We start from the raw sequence: 15,419 nt of genomic DNA, 5'->3' as shown, positions 1-15,419 counted from the left end.
AAAATATTTTCTATCACACATTAGCTTTATTTGCTAATCTCGATCTATATATTGTGCCCCTCAGTTTTCAGAATTTACCCCAGAGTGTTGAGAAAGAAAGCAGTTTTCATTGTGAGATTAAGTATAGGACTTTTTTTTTTTTTTTTTTTTTTTTTAATTACATGTCACTACTCAGTTACAACCCTGGAGGAAAGAATGGCAACCCACTCCAATGTTCTTGCCTGGAGGATCCCATGGACACAGAAGCCAGTGTCCATGGGCATGTCCATAGGCAGCTAGTGCATATGGCACAAAGAATCAGACATGACTGAGTAACTAGTACAACGTGATTACATCAAGCTAATGGCAGAAAACATCTCTACCTTACTCATGAAGGAAGACCAAGAGGAACAAATAAATAAGATGCTACCTTAAACATTTCTCCTCTAACATTCCGGGGGTGAAATTCAGGGGACCATTTTTTTTTTTTTTTTTTTTTTTTATCTTCTCTGTGATCATGATCAAACTGCTAAATTGTCATTGTTCTCGTACTTGCTTGGGTTTTCAAAAATGTGCCAGTTGTTATTAAAAATATACAAGTCCTGTCACTTTACTAGATGAATTTCAGTAAGGCATGGGATATAAAAATAACTGGGATTACCAGATCACCTTACCTGCCTCCTGAGAAATCTGTATACAGGTCAAGAAGCAACACTTAGAACTGGACATGGAACAATGGACTAGATCAAAATTGGGAACAGAGAACATCAAGACTGTATATTGTCACTCTGGTTATCTAACTTACATGCAGGGTACACCATGTGAAATGTTGGGCTTGATGAACCACAAGCTGGAATCAAGATTGCCAGGAGAAATATAAATAACCTCAGATAGACAGATGACAACACCCTTCTGGCAGAAAGTGAAAAAGAACTAAAGAGCCTCTTAAAGAAACTGAAAGAGGAAAGTGAAAAAGCTGGCTTAAAACTCAACATTCAAAAACCTAAGATCACAACATCCTGTCTCATCACTTCATGGCAAATAAAAGGAGAAACAATGGAAAAAGTGAGAGACATTATCATTTGTGTGTGTGTGTGGGGGGGGGGGTGGGCCTCCAAAATCACTGCAGATGGTGACAGAAGCCATGAAATTAAAAGACACTTGCTTCTTGGCAGAGACATTACTTTACCAACAAAGGTCTATCTAGTCAAAGCTATGGTTTTTCCAGTAGTTATGTATGGATGTGAGAGTTGGACTATAAAGAAAACTGAGTGCCAAAGAATTGATGCTTTCGAACTGTGGTGTTGGAGAAAATTCTTGAGAGTCTCTTGGACTGCAAGGAGATCAAATCAGTCCATCCTAAATAAAATCAGTCCTAAATATTCATTGGAAGTACTGACGGTGAAGCTCCAATACTTTGGCCACTTGATGTGAAGAACTGACTCATTGGAAAAGACCCTGATACTGGGAAAGATTGAAGGCAGGAGAAGAAGGGCACAACAGAGGGGGAGATGGATGGATGGTGTCACCAACTCTTTTAACATGAGTTTGATCAAGCTCCAGTAGTTGGTGATGGACAGGGAAACTTAGCGTGCTGCAGTCCATGGGGTTGCAAAGAGTCAGAGACGACTGAACAACTGAACTGATTGATAGAAATATCTCACATTTACCTGAAAGTTGTGTTCCTGACTGTTGATTCACTCACTCTGCATTCATGTCCCTGTGAGTGTATATGGGTGTGCAGAGGTGTGTGTAAGAGACATGATATTAAATAGCAAGCATACACAAGTGACAGTTTCTCTCTGTTTCCTTTCAGTCAGCTACCATCAGAGCAATAATAGTGATCTACTCAGAAATAGTCTAATACTCTTTTTCATTCATGACCTGGGAATCAGTTTATTTTTAATAGCATGATTAAAAATATTTCTGATGGCCTAATCAATTTGTGGGCACATATTAATTTTACTATTAATAATTGGTGTATTTTATTCACTTTCCATTACATTTCCTCAAATGAAACACAATCAATGACCTTTCTTACTGGCTCTGATGTACAAGTCCAGACAGCTATTACAGAGCATCTTTCAGGCATGTAGCTATTAATATAATGACTTGTTATAATATTAATTATGAAATAAATATTGATCTTTTTTTTTGTTTTAACCACAGCCTTTTACTATTCTCCACTGAAAATGTTCCACTAATGTGGAAAATTCTGACTACCAACTATAGAGGTCTTCTGTGATTTGCACAGTTTTGAATTATACTTGTTATATATGAGTATAATAACCAGTTGTATGAATATGATTAAATAAAATTAGCATTACATTGCTGCTTTTCCTTTAGTGCTTTATCAATTTTCTATTTAAACAGCTTTCTCAAATAGTTCTATATGATCTAAACATAATTCCACAAACTAGACAGGTGGCCTATATTGATGACATGCCAAGAATCACCCTCTCTTCTGATAACCAAGGCTTGGATAATGAAACAAACTCCTTGACTGTGTTTGCAATTTCCTTTAAGTAAGTTTTCTCCCAGAAAGCATATCAATGCTTTATGAAAGTAGAGTCTATGATGTCTCAATATACATTTCTCATTTATGCCCTCACTACCTAAATCTGAAAGATTTATAGAGTTTGACCTCAAAGTAGGATACCCTCTCAAATTCATTATAGCAATGAGAGAGTATATTTTGATTATGCTACTAGATATTTTCCAAGTAGGTATTTTATATGTAAAATATGAATATAGTGACTTATCAAATTGCTTAATTTAAATTACTTTTTTTTCATGTTAATGTTAATAATATCCTTTAGCATACATAAACTATTCAAATATCTCAGATTATTTGATTAGTTTTATCTTCAGTCTTCAACCTTAGAAGTGCTTTACAAGCACTTTCTTGTAACTACTTTTGAAGTTAAATCACTTTGTCATTAATATATATATATATAAAAGGAAAGTGATGTTCATAAATTCCAGACATTTTTGTCACTGATATAATAGGGCAATGAGACAGTTTCCCTCCTAAGAACCGGAATATAGTTCTGTCTGTTCTGTGTTGGTTCATTTATCTCTGTTACATTGGTGAATTAATTTTCATGATGATACTTGGTGTGAATAATGAAAAGCTAGAAAAGATAGTGAGATGGTCAAGATGGAATATTTAACATTTTCTTCCTAATTATAGCTCACCATCTTTTTGAGATTCACCACTGAACAATCATTTCATATGAACAAAATTTTTAGATGATATTTTTAAGCTAAATTAAAAGTCATTCGAATAGTATAACCTCTTTTAAAACTTTAAATGCATGCAAACTCCAAGTATTTTATCATGTTAAACAGAAGTACTTAAAATATAAGAATGTGTTTTGAACTCTTTATTTGCTAATGATTTGAATATATATTACAAAAATAATATATTTAAAGAAAGATCATCCTTTTAAATCAAATCAACTTTTTTATCACATGCTTTTTTTTTTTTTTGCTTTATTTATTTTTCCTTTTCTTTTGTTGATTTAAATTGATTTATTTTAATTGAAGGCTAATTACTTTACAATATTGTATTGGTTCTGCTACACATCAACATGAATGCTCATTTCAATGTTTGTTTTCTAGTTGAACAGGTTTATTAGTCATCATCTTAGGTAGAGATAAAGTAGATAATTGTCTCTGCAAGGGGATTTAACAATGCCTGTCAAACATTATAATGACTATAAAACATTTGAGGATCTTGGTGAAACCTGAGACTACATTTTAAGCAAACTTTCTCAATATCCACCCAACTAGTCAAAAATATAATCCCAGGTTTTTTCCATGAGAAATTCATATACTGGATTGGATTTTGACTTTTGATTGCCAGTTAAAATTTTATAATCCTGAAGGAAATAATATTTACAACACATGATGACATAATTTATTTTCTTATAAAAATCCATGCAGAAATCGAATTCCCTTTGTGAACCAGTTACAACCTAACATAAGCTATGAATTTTAGCAATAAAATAGGGTATTATTAAAGGCAGAATCAAGATGGTAGAGTAGGAAAACTTGTGTTCAACTCAATCATGGATATACAAAAACTACAAATACATATGGAAAAAATCTCTGAGAAAGAGTGAAAACTAGCAGGTTTATTCTACAACTGAGAATACAGCTCTTCTACAATTAAGAATATAATGGGGGAAAAAATGTGTCAAGATGTGTGAAAGGCAAAGTGAAGCAAACTAGTCAGGACACACGCCCTGGTAGGCAACCCCAAAAAGGAAAGAAATATAAAAAACTCTGAGGTCTTCCTTAAAGATTGAGAGGTTCACGCCCCACATTGAACATCCAAGCCCTGGAGATTAGCGCAGGAAGATGAGCCCACTTAACCTGACTTGAAAATGAGTGGGACTTATGACCTGGAGATCTGGATATCTGTAGAAAACCAAAATTTTACCTGTAAGGATCCATGAACAGAATTACTCCAAGTCCCATCACAGAGATAGATTGAAAAGCTCTTGGCATTCTAGCCAGTCTCGCATGATGACCTCTCCTTATGACCCCAGCCTGGCTTCAGCTGCAATATCTCCAAAAAGGAGAGAGCCTGAAGCTCAACCTGGGGAAAGCTACTTTCAATTCTAGGCTCCACTCTAGCCCATCCAGCTTCAGACTTCCTCTGAAAAATCATCAGCTTTTAATACACTCTGAGTGAAGACCCAACCCTTGCTCAGATCAGTACCAGTCCTCCTGCCAAACCCACCAGTCACATGAAGTCGGCATAGGAATGCTCCTACACAAAAACATTCCTTCAAAAACAAGAAAGGTTACTGTTTGAACTAACTCAAGAGACAACTACAGAAAATCAAGCAAAATTATAAGACAGAGGAATATGTTCTAAGTGAAAGATCAAGATAAAACCCTGGGAGTGGGGGAATAAAACACTAAAGAGATAGAGATAGGTAATTAACTGTATAAAAAGCTTGAAGCAACTCTTTATCATTTAAAATCATGAAAATGCTCATCAACAATAAAGAAGAAAATTTGGAAGGAGATAATGGAGAAAGCAATGGCAACCCACTCCAGTACTCTTGCCTGGAAAATCCCATGGACAGAGGAGCCTGGTAGGCTGCAGTCCATGGGATCGTGAAGAGTCAGACAGGAATGAGTGACTTCACTTTCACTTTTCACTTTCATGCATCGGAGAAGGAAATGGTAACACATTCCAGTGTTCTTGCCTAGAAAATCCCATGGACGGAGGAGCCTGGTAGGCTGCAGTCCATGAGGTGGCATAGAGTCAGACAGGAATGAGTGAATTCACTTTCACTTTTCACTTTCACTTTTCTCTTTCATGCATCAGAGAAGGAAATGGCAACACATTCCAGTGTTCTTGCCTGGAGAGTTCGAGGGACGGAGTAGCCTGGTAGGCTGCTGTCTATGGGGTCGCAGAGATTCAGACAAGACTGAAGCAACTTAGCAGCAGTAGCAATGGAAGATCACCTTTCTTCTGACAAATACATCAAAAATACATCTGCACATGGAACAACTTCTACACAACACCTTCTAAGCACTGGCAGAAGACTCTAGATTTCCAAAAAAGGCAAGCTGGTATCCTCAGAATGAGGTAGGGTTGAAGATAAAGATAAAAAGGAGACAAAAGATTTTGGAATGGGGATTTGCATCTTGGGGTGGGAGCCATGAAGGAGGAAATGTCTTCATCTATTCAGAAACCTATTCATAGTTGAAGACGCTGGGGACCTTCAGAGCCTCAGAAGGGAACACAGCATCAGAAAGGAATGTGCTTGGTAGACAAGTCAGAGAGAATTCACCACAGAGATTGTGGCAAGTAAACAGTACTTCTCAAGTGATAAGTGGCTTTCATGCTTGCCCCAGTGAATGGGGGCTGGTTGTTGAGTTCAGGCTTCAGGCGTTGGAACCCAGGAAGAGGACAGGAATTGACTGCTGTGAAGTTACTCTGAGGGAGCTAGTATGACACAACAGAAGGGGCCCAGGGAAAACCCATGGGTACTGTAAGTGGGATGGGTAGACGACAGTGGCTGTGAATTGTGCAACCCCAGAGCTAGATAATCCCAGCTGTTTCCAAAGCAAGCGAAAGTGACAAATGCAGAACTAGACATGACAGCAGTTTACAATCCTGGGAGGGGGGGAACACAAACCTCATGCTCACTGCCAAAGCCAGGGTGAGTGCCTGAGGCGGAAGACAAAATGCTAATGCTGTGGTACAAAACCCAGAGGTAGCAGCTGCCACCAAGTCATGAGTGGGCATGGACTACTGCCAAGACCCTCCTGGGAGCCTCTGCAGCTTAACTCTGCCAAGGGATAAGTGACCTGGGGCCAGTTCCCCTAGGAGAGCACATAACCCACCTCAGACTGTGGCAACTTCCTGCAGGACTCTAACAAAGTGGGAACAACCCAGATATCCCAGCAGTGGATTTCATATTCCTCTCTCCCCAGCCTGATGGAGCAAGTGAGCTTTACTAAGCTGCTACTTTGGCTCCCGCTGGTCTGGGTAGGGAACAGACACCAGAAGGTGGCCTACAAGAAGAGGCAGATCCAAACCAAATTGAAGCAACAGGGCTGTATGACTAAAGGAAAATAAGGAAACTCACTCTAGCAGCTTCAGGTACAGTGGATTAAATACCTGCAATTAGCCTGAGACTGTGCATTTGGGTGCAGTTGTGGTTTCTGGGAGCAAATACAAGCTGCAAATGGCCAGATAAGAATCTGAGCTGACCACACAGCATCCATAGCAGGTCCAGAGACCTACTTAGAAATGTTGGAGGACTTCCTCTTTAGGGAGATTGGCTGGTGCACACTGGCAGGAATAATGGAGGATTCAGAAAGACATTCTTACTACTACTACTCTCTCTATATATCTCTATATATATGATATATATGTTCTGGTTTTTTGTGTGTTTTTTGTTTCTTTGTATTGTTTTAATGTTGTTTTTTTATTATTCCTTTAATATTTATTTGCTAACTTACTTTTACCTTTTTAAAATCATGCTGTTTTAAATAAATGTATTTGTTTGCCCCTATTTTTACAGTACTATTTAGTTATATTGCATTTTTCTATGTTTTTGATTTTGCATTTTTGCTAGTCTAGTTGTTAGTATTCATTTTCACTTATGTGTTTATTGGCATTGTTTCTCTCTTGTTTTTTATTCTTGTTTTTCTTCTTTTATTTTCTTTTTCTCCCCATCTTCTTCTCTCTTCGACTCTCTTCTTTTTCTTTGAAGTGTGTGAATTTCTTAAGGTATTCTTGGCTATTGACTGTTGTTTTCACCATTTTTTCTTGGGATTTTGTCTTCTGAGATTCATGGCTTGTGGAGTCTTTCCTCCATTAAGGTGTCAGGCCTGAACCACCTCTGAGGTGGTAGACATGCATCCAAGACTTCAGACCATCAGAGAACTCTTGGCCCCATGAAACATTAATTGGCAAGAGTCCTCCCAAAGGCCTCCATCTCAATACTAAGGCTAGAAAGATCCAATGACAGATGCCCCATATGAAAACCTCAGCAAAACACAAACATAAATCTGTCCATTACCAGACAGGCTGCCTAAAGCCATACCAAGCCTGTACACACACCAAAACACACTACTAGATGTAGCACTGCACATCAGAAAGAAAAGATCCAGCTCCATTCACCAGAACACAGGCATGTGTCCCAACAACCAAAACCTTCACAAGGCACATGTGAAACTTGACCCAAGGAGAGCAGACTCCATAAATAAGAGGAACTGCAACAATTTAAGCTGAAGAAAGGATATGTCAAACACAGTAAATTAAATAAAAGGAAAAATCAGAGAAAAATGAAACAGATGAAAGGATATCATAGGGCCATAAGACCAAAAAAATAAAGAAAGAAAGAAAGAAGAGGAAAGAGGCAATCTATCTGAAAAAAAAAAAAAAAAGAAAGAAAGAAAGAAAGAAAGAAAGAACGTCAGAGTAATGATGGTAAGGATGATCCAAAACTTGGAAATAAAATGAAGATGCAGATAAATAAAAAGGAGGCACAGAGAGAGAAAATACAAGAAATGTTTAATAAGGACCTATAATAAATCAAGAATAGACAATTAGCAAAGAAGAATAACAAAAATACTGAGATTAAAAATATTCCTGCTGAAGAATTGATGCTTTTGAACTGCGGTGTTGGAGAAGATTCTTGAGAGTCTCTTGGACTACAAAGAGACCCAACCAGTCCATTCTAAAGGAGATCAGTCCTGGGTGTTCTTTGGAAGGACTGATGCTAAAACTGAAACTGCAATACTTTGGCCACCTCATGCGAAGAGTTGACTCATTGGAAAAGACTCTGATGCTGGGAGAGATTGTGCCAGGAGCCAGCATGGGATATCCCACCCATGACAAGGTCATGCGGAGAGGCTTGATGGGCAAGGCAAGTCAGGTCTCAAGGGGTCCTCTGTCTGAGCATCTACCCCAAAACCAAAATCTGTCTGTTTACTCTGCTATACTGTTCTCTTCTGACATTACCACCTTTTCCCTGGAAAAAGTTAACTCAGGGCTTCAGTTAACAGTCTCCTGCATATGAAAAGAATGTCTTGGCTTAAACCCCTTTGATGGCTTTCTAACTTATCTGACAGGTCTGCTTTACAATTTGTGGATTGTTTACAGCCCCCAACTGTGAGAGGCACGAAGCTCAAAACATCTTAAAGATATAGAGCCTTTTAGAGCTAAGAATTAGTTTGATGAACAGTTTGTTGAGTTAATGTTTGCCGCCAGGCCTCTATATTATTTATTTTTTAGGCACCTGGGAGGATGTTAATCAATGTAATCAGGATGCAGAAATAGGAATATAGTAGTTTTGATGTTAGCAATACTAGACTTTTGAGTTAATTACCTTTCTCTTTGTTATATATCAATGTACTCCTTTTTCCTTGTTAAAATTGTTGTATCATTGTTATCTAAGAATGTAACTTTATTTAGCGCTTTCTGAGAGTGGCACCAGACTTTGGGAAGAACAACACTATTACTCTTATCAGAAAAGGGCCATAAAATATTAATTGGCCTTCTGGCCAGAAGATGATGTAAATCAGCTAAGACTTATGTATACAACTAGGTATGCAGAGAGAAAGCCTGGTCTTGATAAGAATCAGGGGGGCTGATGCTGCATAATTTTGTATTATCCATTGATCTCTATGTAAAATCAAAAGGTATATAAGGCCTTTCTGGACAACAGAGGGGGGGCCAGTCATTGGAAAGACTGTTTCCCCCGTGTCTTCTTTTCTTACTCTATTTTCTGGCTGAATTCCCATCTGGGTGTGGAGTCTCGCCATGTCTTCTTACTTGCCCCGTCTTCTAAGATCCATGAGAGAGGGAGCCCAAGGCGGGGGACCCTCCGATATTCAAACGGACGCTGGTGGCCTAACGTAGATGGTGCATATTTCTTGTCCTGAGATTTTATTGGTTCTCCACATAAGCCAATTTATTCAGCATTTTTTCTCCACTAAATTTTTCCTCTTAATTCCTTTTATATTTCTAAATAAATGAGTTTTTCCTTGCCTACTCCGTCTTCCCTTCGAATTCCCTGGATCCACCAGGGCAGGACCCCAGCAAGACTGGGGGCAGGAGAAGAAGGGGACGACAGTGGATGAGATGGCTGGATGGCATCACCAACTTGATGGACATGAGTTTGGGTGAACTCTAGGAGTTGGTGATGGACAGGGAGGCCTGGTATGCTGGGGTTCATGGGGTCACAAAAAGTCAGATACGACTGAGTGTCTGAACTGAACTGAACTGAAAAGAGAAAATCACTGGAAACGGAAATTGCAACCCACTCCAGTATTCTTGTCCGGAAAATCCCATGGACAGAGGAGCCTGATGGACTACAGCTCATGGGGTCTCAAAGAGTCAGACACAACTGAGCAACTGAACACAAAAGAGACAAGGAAGGATACCACACAATAGTCAAAGGATAAATCAGTAAAGAACATATAGTGAAGTGAAGTTGCTCAGTCGTATCTGACTCTTTGCGACCTCATAGACTGTAGCCTACCAGGCTCCTCTTTCAATAGGATTTTTGACGCAATAGTACTAGAGTAAATTGCCATTTCCTTCTCCAGGGGATCTTCCCAATCCAAGGCTCGAACCTGAGTCTCCCACATTGTAGACAGATGCTTTACCGTATGAGCCGCCAGGGAAGTCACCTGAAGAACATATAACAGCTACAAATATATATGCACCCAAAATAGGAGAATCTCAATACATAAGGCTAATCCTAACAAGTATTAAGAGGAAACTGTAACACAATGATAGAGAGGAATGTAACACTACACTCATATCAATGGACAGAACATCCACACAGAAAATTAATAAGGAAACACAACCTTTAAATGACACTTTGGATCAGAGAGCTTAACTGACATCTATAGAGCATTTCATCCATAAAGAGTAGATTTCAGTTTTTCTCATGTAACATTCTCCAGTATAGATCACATCTTGAGTCACAAATCTAATATGCAAAGATGGGCTCAATAAAGGAAAGAAATGGTACAGACTTAATGGAAGCAGAAGATATTAAGAAGAGGTGGCAAGAATACACAGAAGAACTATACAAAAAAGATCTTCACGACCCAGATAATCATGATGGTGTGATCTCTCACTTAGAGTCAGACATCCTGGAATGTGAAGTCAAGTGGGCCTTAGAATGCATCACTACGAACAAAGCCAGTGGAAGTGATGGAATTTCAGTTGAGCTATTTCAAATCCTGAAAGATGATCGCATGAAAGTGCTGCACTCAATATGCCAGCAAATTTGGAAAACTCAGCAGTGGCCACAGGACTGGAAAAGGTCAGTTTTTATTCCAAACCCAAAGAAAGGCAATGCCAAAGAATGCTCAAACTACTGCACAATTGCACTCATCTCACATGCTAGTAAAGTAATGCTCAAAATTCTCCAAGCCAGGCTTCAGCAATATGTGAACAGTGAAATTTCAGATGTTCAAGCTCGTTTTAGAAAAGGCAGAGGAACTAGAGATCAAATTGCCAACATCTGCTGGATCATCGAAAAAGCAACAGAGTTCCAGGAAAAAACATCTATTTCTGTCTTATTGACTATGTCAAAATCTTTGACTGTCTGGATCACAATAAACTGTGGAAATTTCTATACATCTGTGTCTGTTCTGCTATCTCGCATACAGGGTTATTGTTACCATCATTCTAAACTCCATATATATTCATTACTATACTATATTGGTGTTTTCCTTTCTGGCTTACTTCACTCTGTATAATAGGATCCAGTTTCATCCAACGGGGAGGGAGGTGGGAGGGGAGTTCAGGATAGGGAACACGTGTATACCCATGGTGGATTCATGTTGATGAATGGCAAAAAAACATACAATACTGTAAAGTAATTAACCTCTAATTAAAATGAATAAATTAATTAAAAAAAAAAAACACTGTGGAAAATTCTGAAAGAGATGGGAATACCAGACCACCTTACCTACCTTTTGAGAAACCTATATGCAGATGAGGAAGCAACAGTTAGAACTGGACATGGAATAACAGACTGGTTCCAAATAGGAAAAGGATTAAGTCAAGGCTGTATATTGTCACCCTGCTTATTTAACTTATATGAACAGTACATCATGAGAAATGCTGGGCTGGAAGAAGAAGAAGCTGGAATCAAGATTGCCTGGAGAAATATCAATAATCTCAGATACGCAGATGACACCACCCTTATGGCAGAAAGTGAAGAGGAACTCAAAAGCCTCTTGATGAAAGTGAAAGAGGAGAGTGAAAAAATTGGCTTAAAGCTCAACATTCAGAAAACGAAGATCATGGCATCCAGTCCCATCACTTCATGGGAAATAGATGGGGAAACAGTGGAAACATTGTCAGACTTTATTTTTTTGGGCTCCAAAATCGGTGCAGATAGTGACTGCTGCCATGGAATTAAAAGACGCTTGTTCCTTGGAAGAAAATTTATGACCAACCTAGATAGCATATTGAAAAGCAGAGACCTTACTTTGCTGACTATGGTCCGTCTAGTCAAGGCTTTGGTTTTTCCTGTGGTCATGTATGGATGTGAGAGTTGGACTGTGAAGAAAGCTGAGCACCAAAGAATTGATACTTTTGAACTGGAGTGTTGGAGAAGACTCTTGAGAGTCCCTTGGACTGCAAGGAGATCCAACCAGTCCATTCTGAAGGAGATCAGCCCTGGGGTTTCTTTGGAAGGAATGATGCTAAAGCTGAAACTCCAGTACTTTGGCCACCTCATGTGAAGTGTTGACTCATTGGAAAAGACTCTGATGCTGGGAGGGATTGGGGGCAGGAGGAGAAGGGGACGACCGAGGATGAGATGGCTGAATGGCATCACTGACTCCATGGATGTGAATCTGAGTGAACTCCGGGAGTTGGTGATGGACAGGGAGGCCTGGCGTGCTGCGATTCATGGGGTCGCAAAGAGCTGGACACGACTGAACGACTGAACTGAACTGAACTGAGTCACAAATCAAGGCTTGGTAATTTTTTTTAAATGAAATTTTTTCAAGCATATTTTCTGATCTCAACACTTTAAAATTAGATAAAAACTACAGGAAAGAAACAAGCAAACAAAAACCTGTAAAAAAACACAAATGTATGGAGGCTAAACAATATGCTACTGAAAAACCAAGAAGTCAATGGCGATATCAAAAAGAAAGTCAAAAAATATCTAAAAGCAAGTGACAATTAAAATATGACATCTCAAAACCTATGTGGTGCACTAAAAGCAGTGCAGATGGAAATTTATAGCAGTACAATCCTACTCAAAGAAACAAGAAAAAAAAAAAAAGCAAATAAGCAAGCTAAACTTACACTGAAAGCAACTAGACAAAGAAATACTACAACAACCACAGCACAAAGTTAGTAGAGGGAAAGAAATTGTAACTATCAAAGCAGAAATAAATGAAAAATTCGTAAAGAATACGTCTAGCAAAGATCAAGAAAGCTAAAGTCTGCTGCTTTGAAGAGATAAACAAAATTGACACATCGTTAGGCAGATTTATCAAGAAAAAAGCGAGAAGGCTCAAATCAGTAAAATTTGAAATTAGAAAGAAGTAACAGTAGACAAGGCAGAAGTACAAAAGATCATAACAGATTACTATAAGCAATTATATGCCACCTGATACAAAGAGCTGACTCATTTGAAAAGACCCTGATGCTGGGAAAATTTGAGGACAGGAGAAGGGGATGACAGAGGATGAGAAGGTTGCATGGCATTACTGACTCAATGGACATGGGTTTGGGAGGACTCTGGAAGTTGGTGATGGACAAGGAGGCCTGGCGTGCTGCAGTTCATGTAGTCTCAGAGTCGGACACAACTAAGCAACTGAACTGAAAAAGGAAAACCTGGAAGAAATGGCTTCCAGGTTTTGAAAACAAAGGCTTCAAAACGTATATTCCTCCAAGACTAAATCAGGAAGAAATAGAAAGCATTAAAAGATAAATCACAAGCACAGAAATTGAAAATGTAATGAAAAATCTTCCAACCAATGAAAGTCCAAGAGCAGATGGTATCAAAGGATAATTCCACAAAAAATGTAGGGAAAAGAACTCTGATCATGCTCAAACTCTGCCAGAAAAGTGTAGAGGAAGAAAAACCCACAAATTCATTCTATAAGGCTACTATAATCCTGTCATCAAAACCGCACAAAGATACTACAAAAGAGAAAATTACAGGCCAATATGAATGATGAAAATCAAAGGAAAAAATTTCAACAAAGTCTAGCCAACAGAACTCAACAATATATTAAAGGATCAGACATCATGATCAGATGGTCTTTATATCAAGAATTAAATGATTCTGTAATATACACAAATCAGTGTGATGCAACATATTAACAAATGGAAAGATTAAAAAAAAAATACTATGCTCTCAATAGTTTCAGCGAAACTTTTTGACAAAATCCAACACCCATTTATCATAAAGAAAAAAAAAAAAGTATCCAGAAAGTACGCATTGTAAGAACCTATCTCAACATATTAAAGGCCATATACAATGAACCCACAGCAAACATTATTCTGAATATTGAAAAATGAAAACAATTTCTCTAAGATCAAGAACAAGACAAGGGTAGCTACCTTCACCACTATTACTCAACATAGATTTGAGTCTTAACCATGGCAATCAGAGATGAAAAAGAAATAAAAGGAATTTGGGATTGAAAAAGGAGACGTAAAGCTCTCATGCCGGGGTCCAGCCCTGGTGGATCCAGGGTGATTCGAAGGTGGGGACGGAGATGGCGTCTTTGGAAAAATACATATTTAATCACAGATATAGAGAGATTAGAAATGGATAGTGTAGTAGGAAGATTAGTTGAGAAAAAGAAGCTGAATAACTTGGATTACGTGGAATAGCATCCATGCTCCAGATGGGAATTCAGCCAGAAAAACGGGAGCAAGAAAGAAGCGACATGGGGGAATCAGTCTTTCCGGAAACTGATCCGATTTCTTTATTTTGGGGTTTACTTATATACCTTTTGTTACACATAGGGATGAATACAGAGTCACGTGGGAGTCAGCAGTGCTGACCTTTATCAAAATCAGGTGCTTCACATAAATGTATAAAAAAGGTACATCATCTTCTGGCCATGAGTGAGATCTGCTGACATTTTATGATCCTTTCTTTCTGATAACCAAAAAACTTATTTCTTCTTCAAAGGATGTTTTTTCTTAAACCAGGCACCACCCTCCAAATAAAGTTACATTCCTATAGGGTGAGGGTGTAGTGAGTTACAATCAAGAAAAGAATTTATTTAACCCAAGGTTAACATGATTAGTCTTAAAAGTTAATACTTATTTCTCCTATATGCTTAAAGGTTAATACTTATTTCTCCTATATGTTAGTTATATTCATTATAAGGGTAGGGAACATGGAGATTTAGCAGCAAACATCAGCCCAATAAATGAAAATCCTTTCACCGATGCTCCCCTTAAGATCTATTTAGTCTTAAGATAGTGATAAAGCTACATTTTTACATAGCAAGGACACAGTGATTTATAACAAAGTACAGTGATCTATTACAAAAGAGAAAATCCATTAACTCAAAAAGTCTAGTATTGCTAACATCAAACTACTATATTTCCTTCGCTATATTCCAAATACATTGATTAATATATTCCCAGGTGCCTAAGGATATAGAGGCCTGGCAGCAATCATTGACTCAACAAGAAGAAAAAGCCCTATGCTAATTAAGACTCTCAAAATACTCCAAAACTCTCTGTGCTGTTTATGGTTGAGAGGTAGTAAACAATCATGTGGCAGGAGTATGGATAATCCTGTCACACAAGCTAGTCTGTCAGCAGAGAGGTTTGACCTGAGACATCCTTGTTCCACCCAGAGCAGGGAATTAGCAGCAATTATTGACACAACAAATGAAGAACCCTTCACCAATATAATTCCTAACCAACACACTATACTAATAATTTCTAA

The sequence above is a fragment of the Budorcas taxicolor genome, chromosome 14 (genome assembly GCF_023091745.1).
Source record: "Budorcas taxicolor isolate Tak-1 chromosome 14, Takin1.1, whole genome shotgun sequence".
Taxonomy (NCBI): domain Eukaryota; kingdom Metazoa; phylum Chordata; class Mammalia; order Artiodactyla; family Bovidae; genus Budorcas; species Budorcas taxicolor.
The sequence above is the reverse complement of the archived record's forward strand: the minus strand, read 5'-3'. Positions refer to the sequence as shown.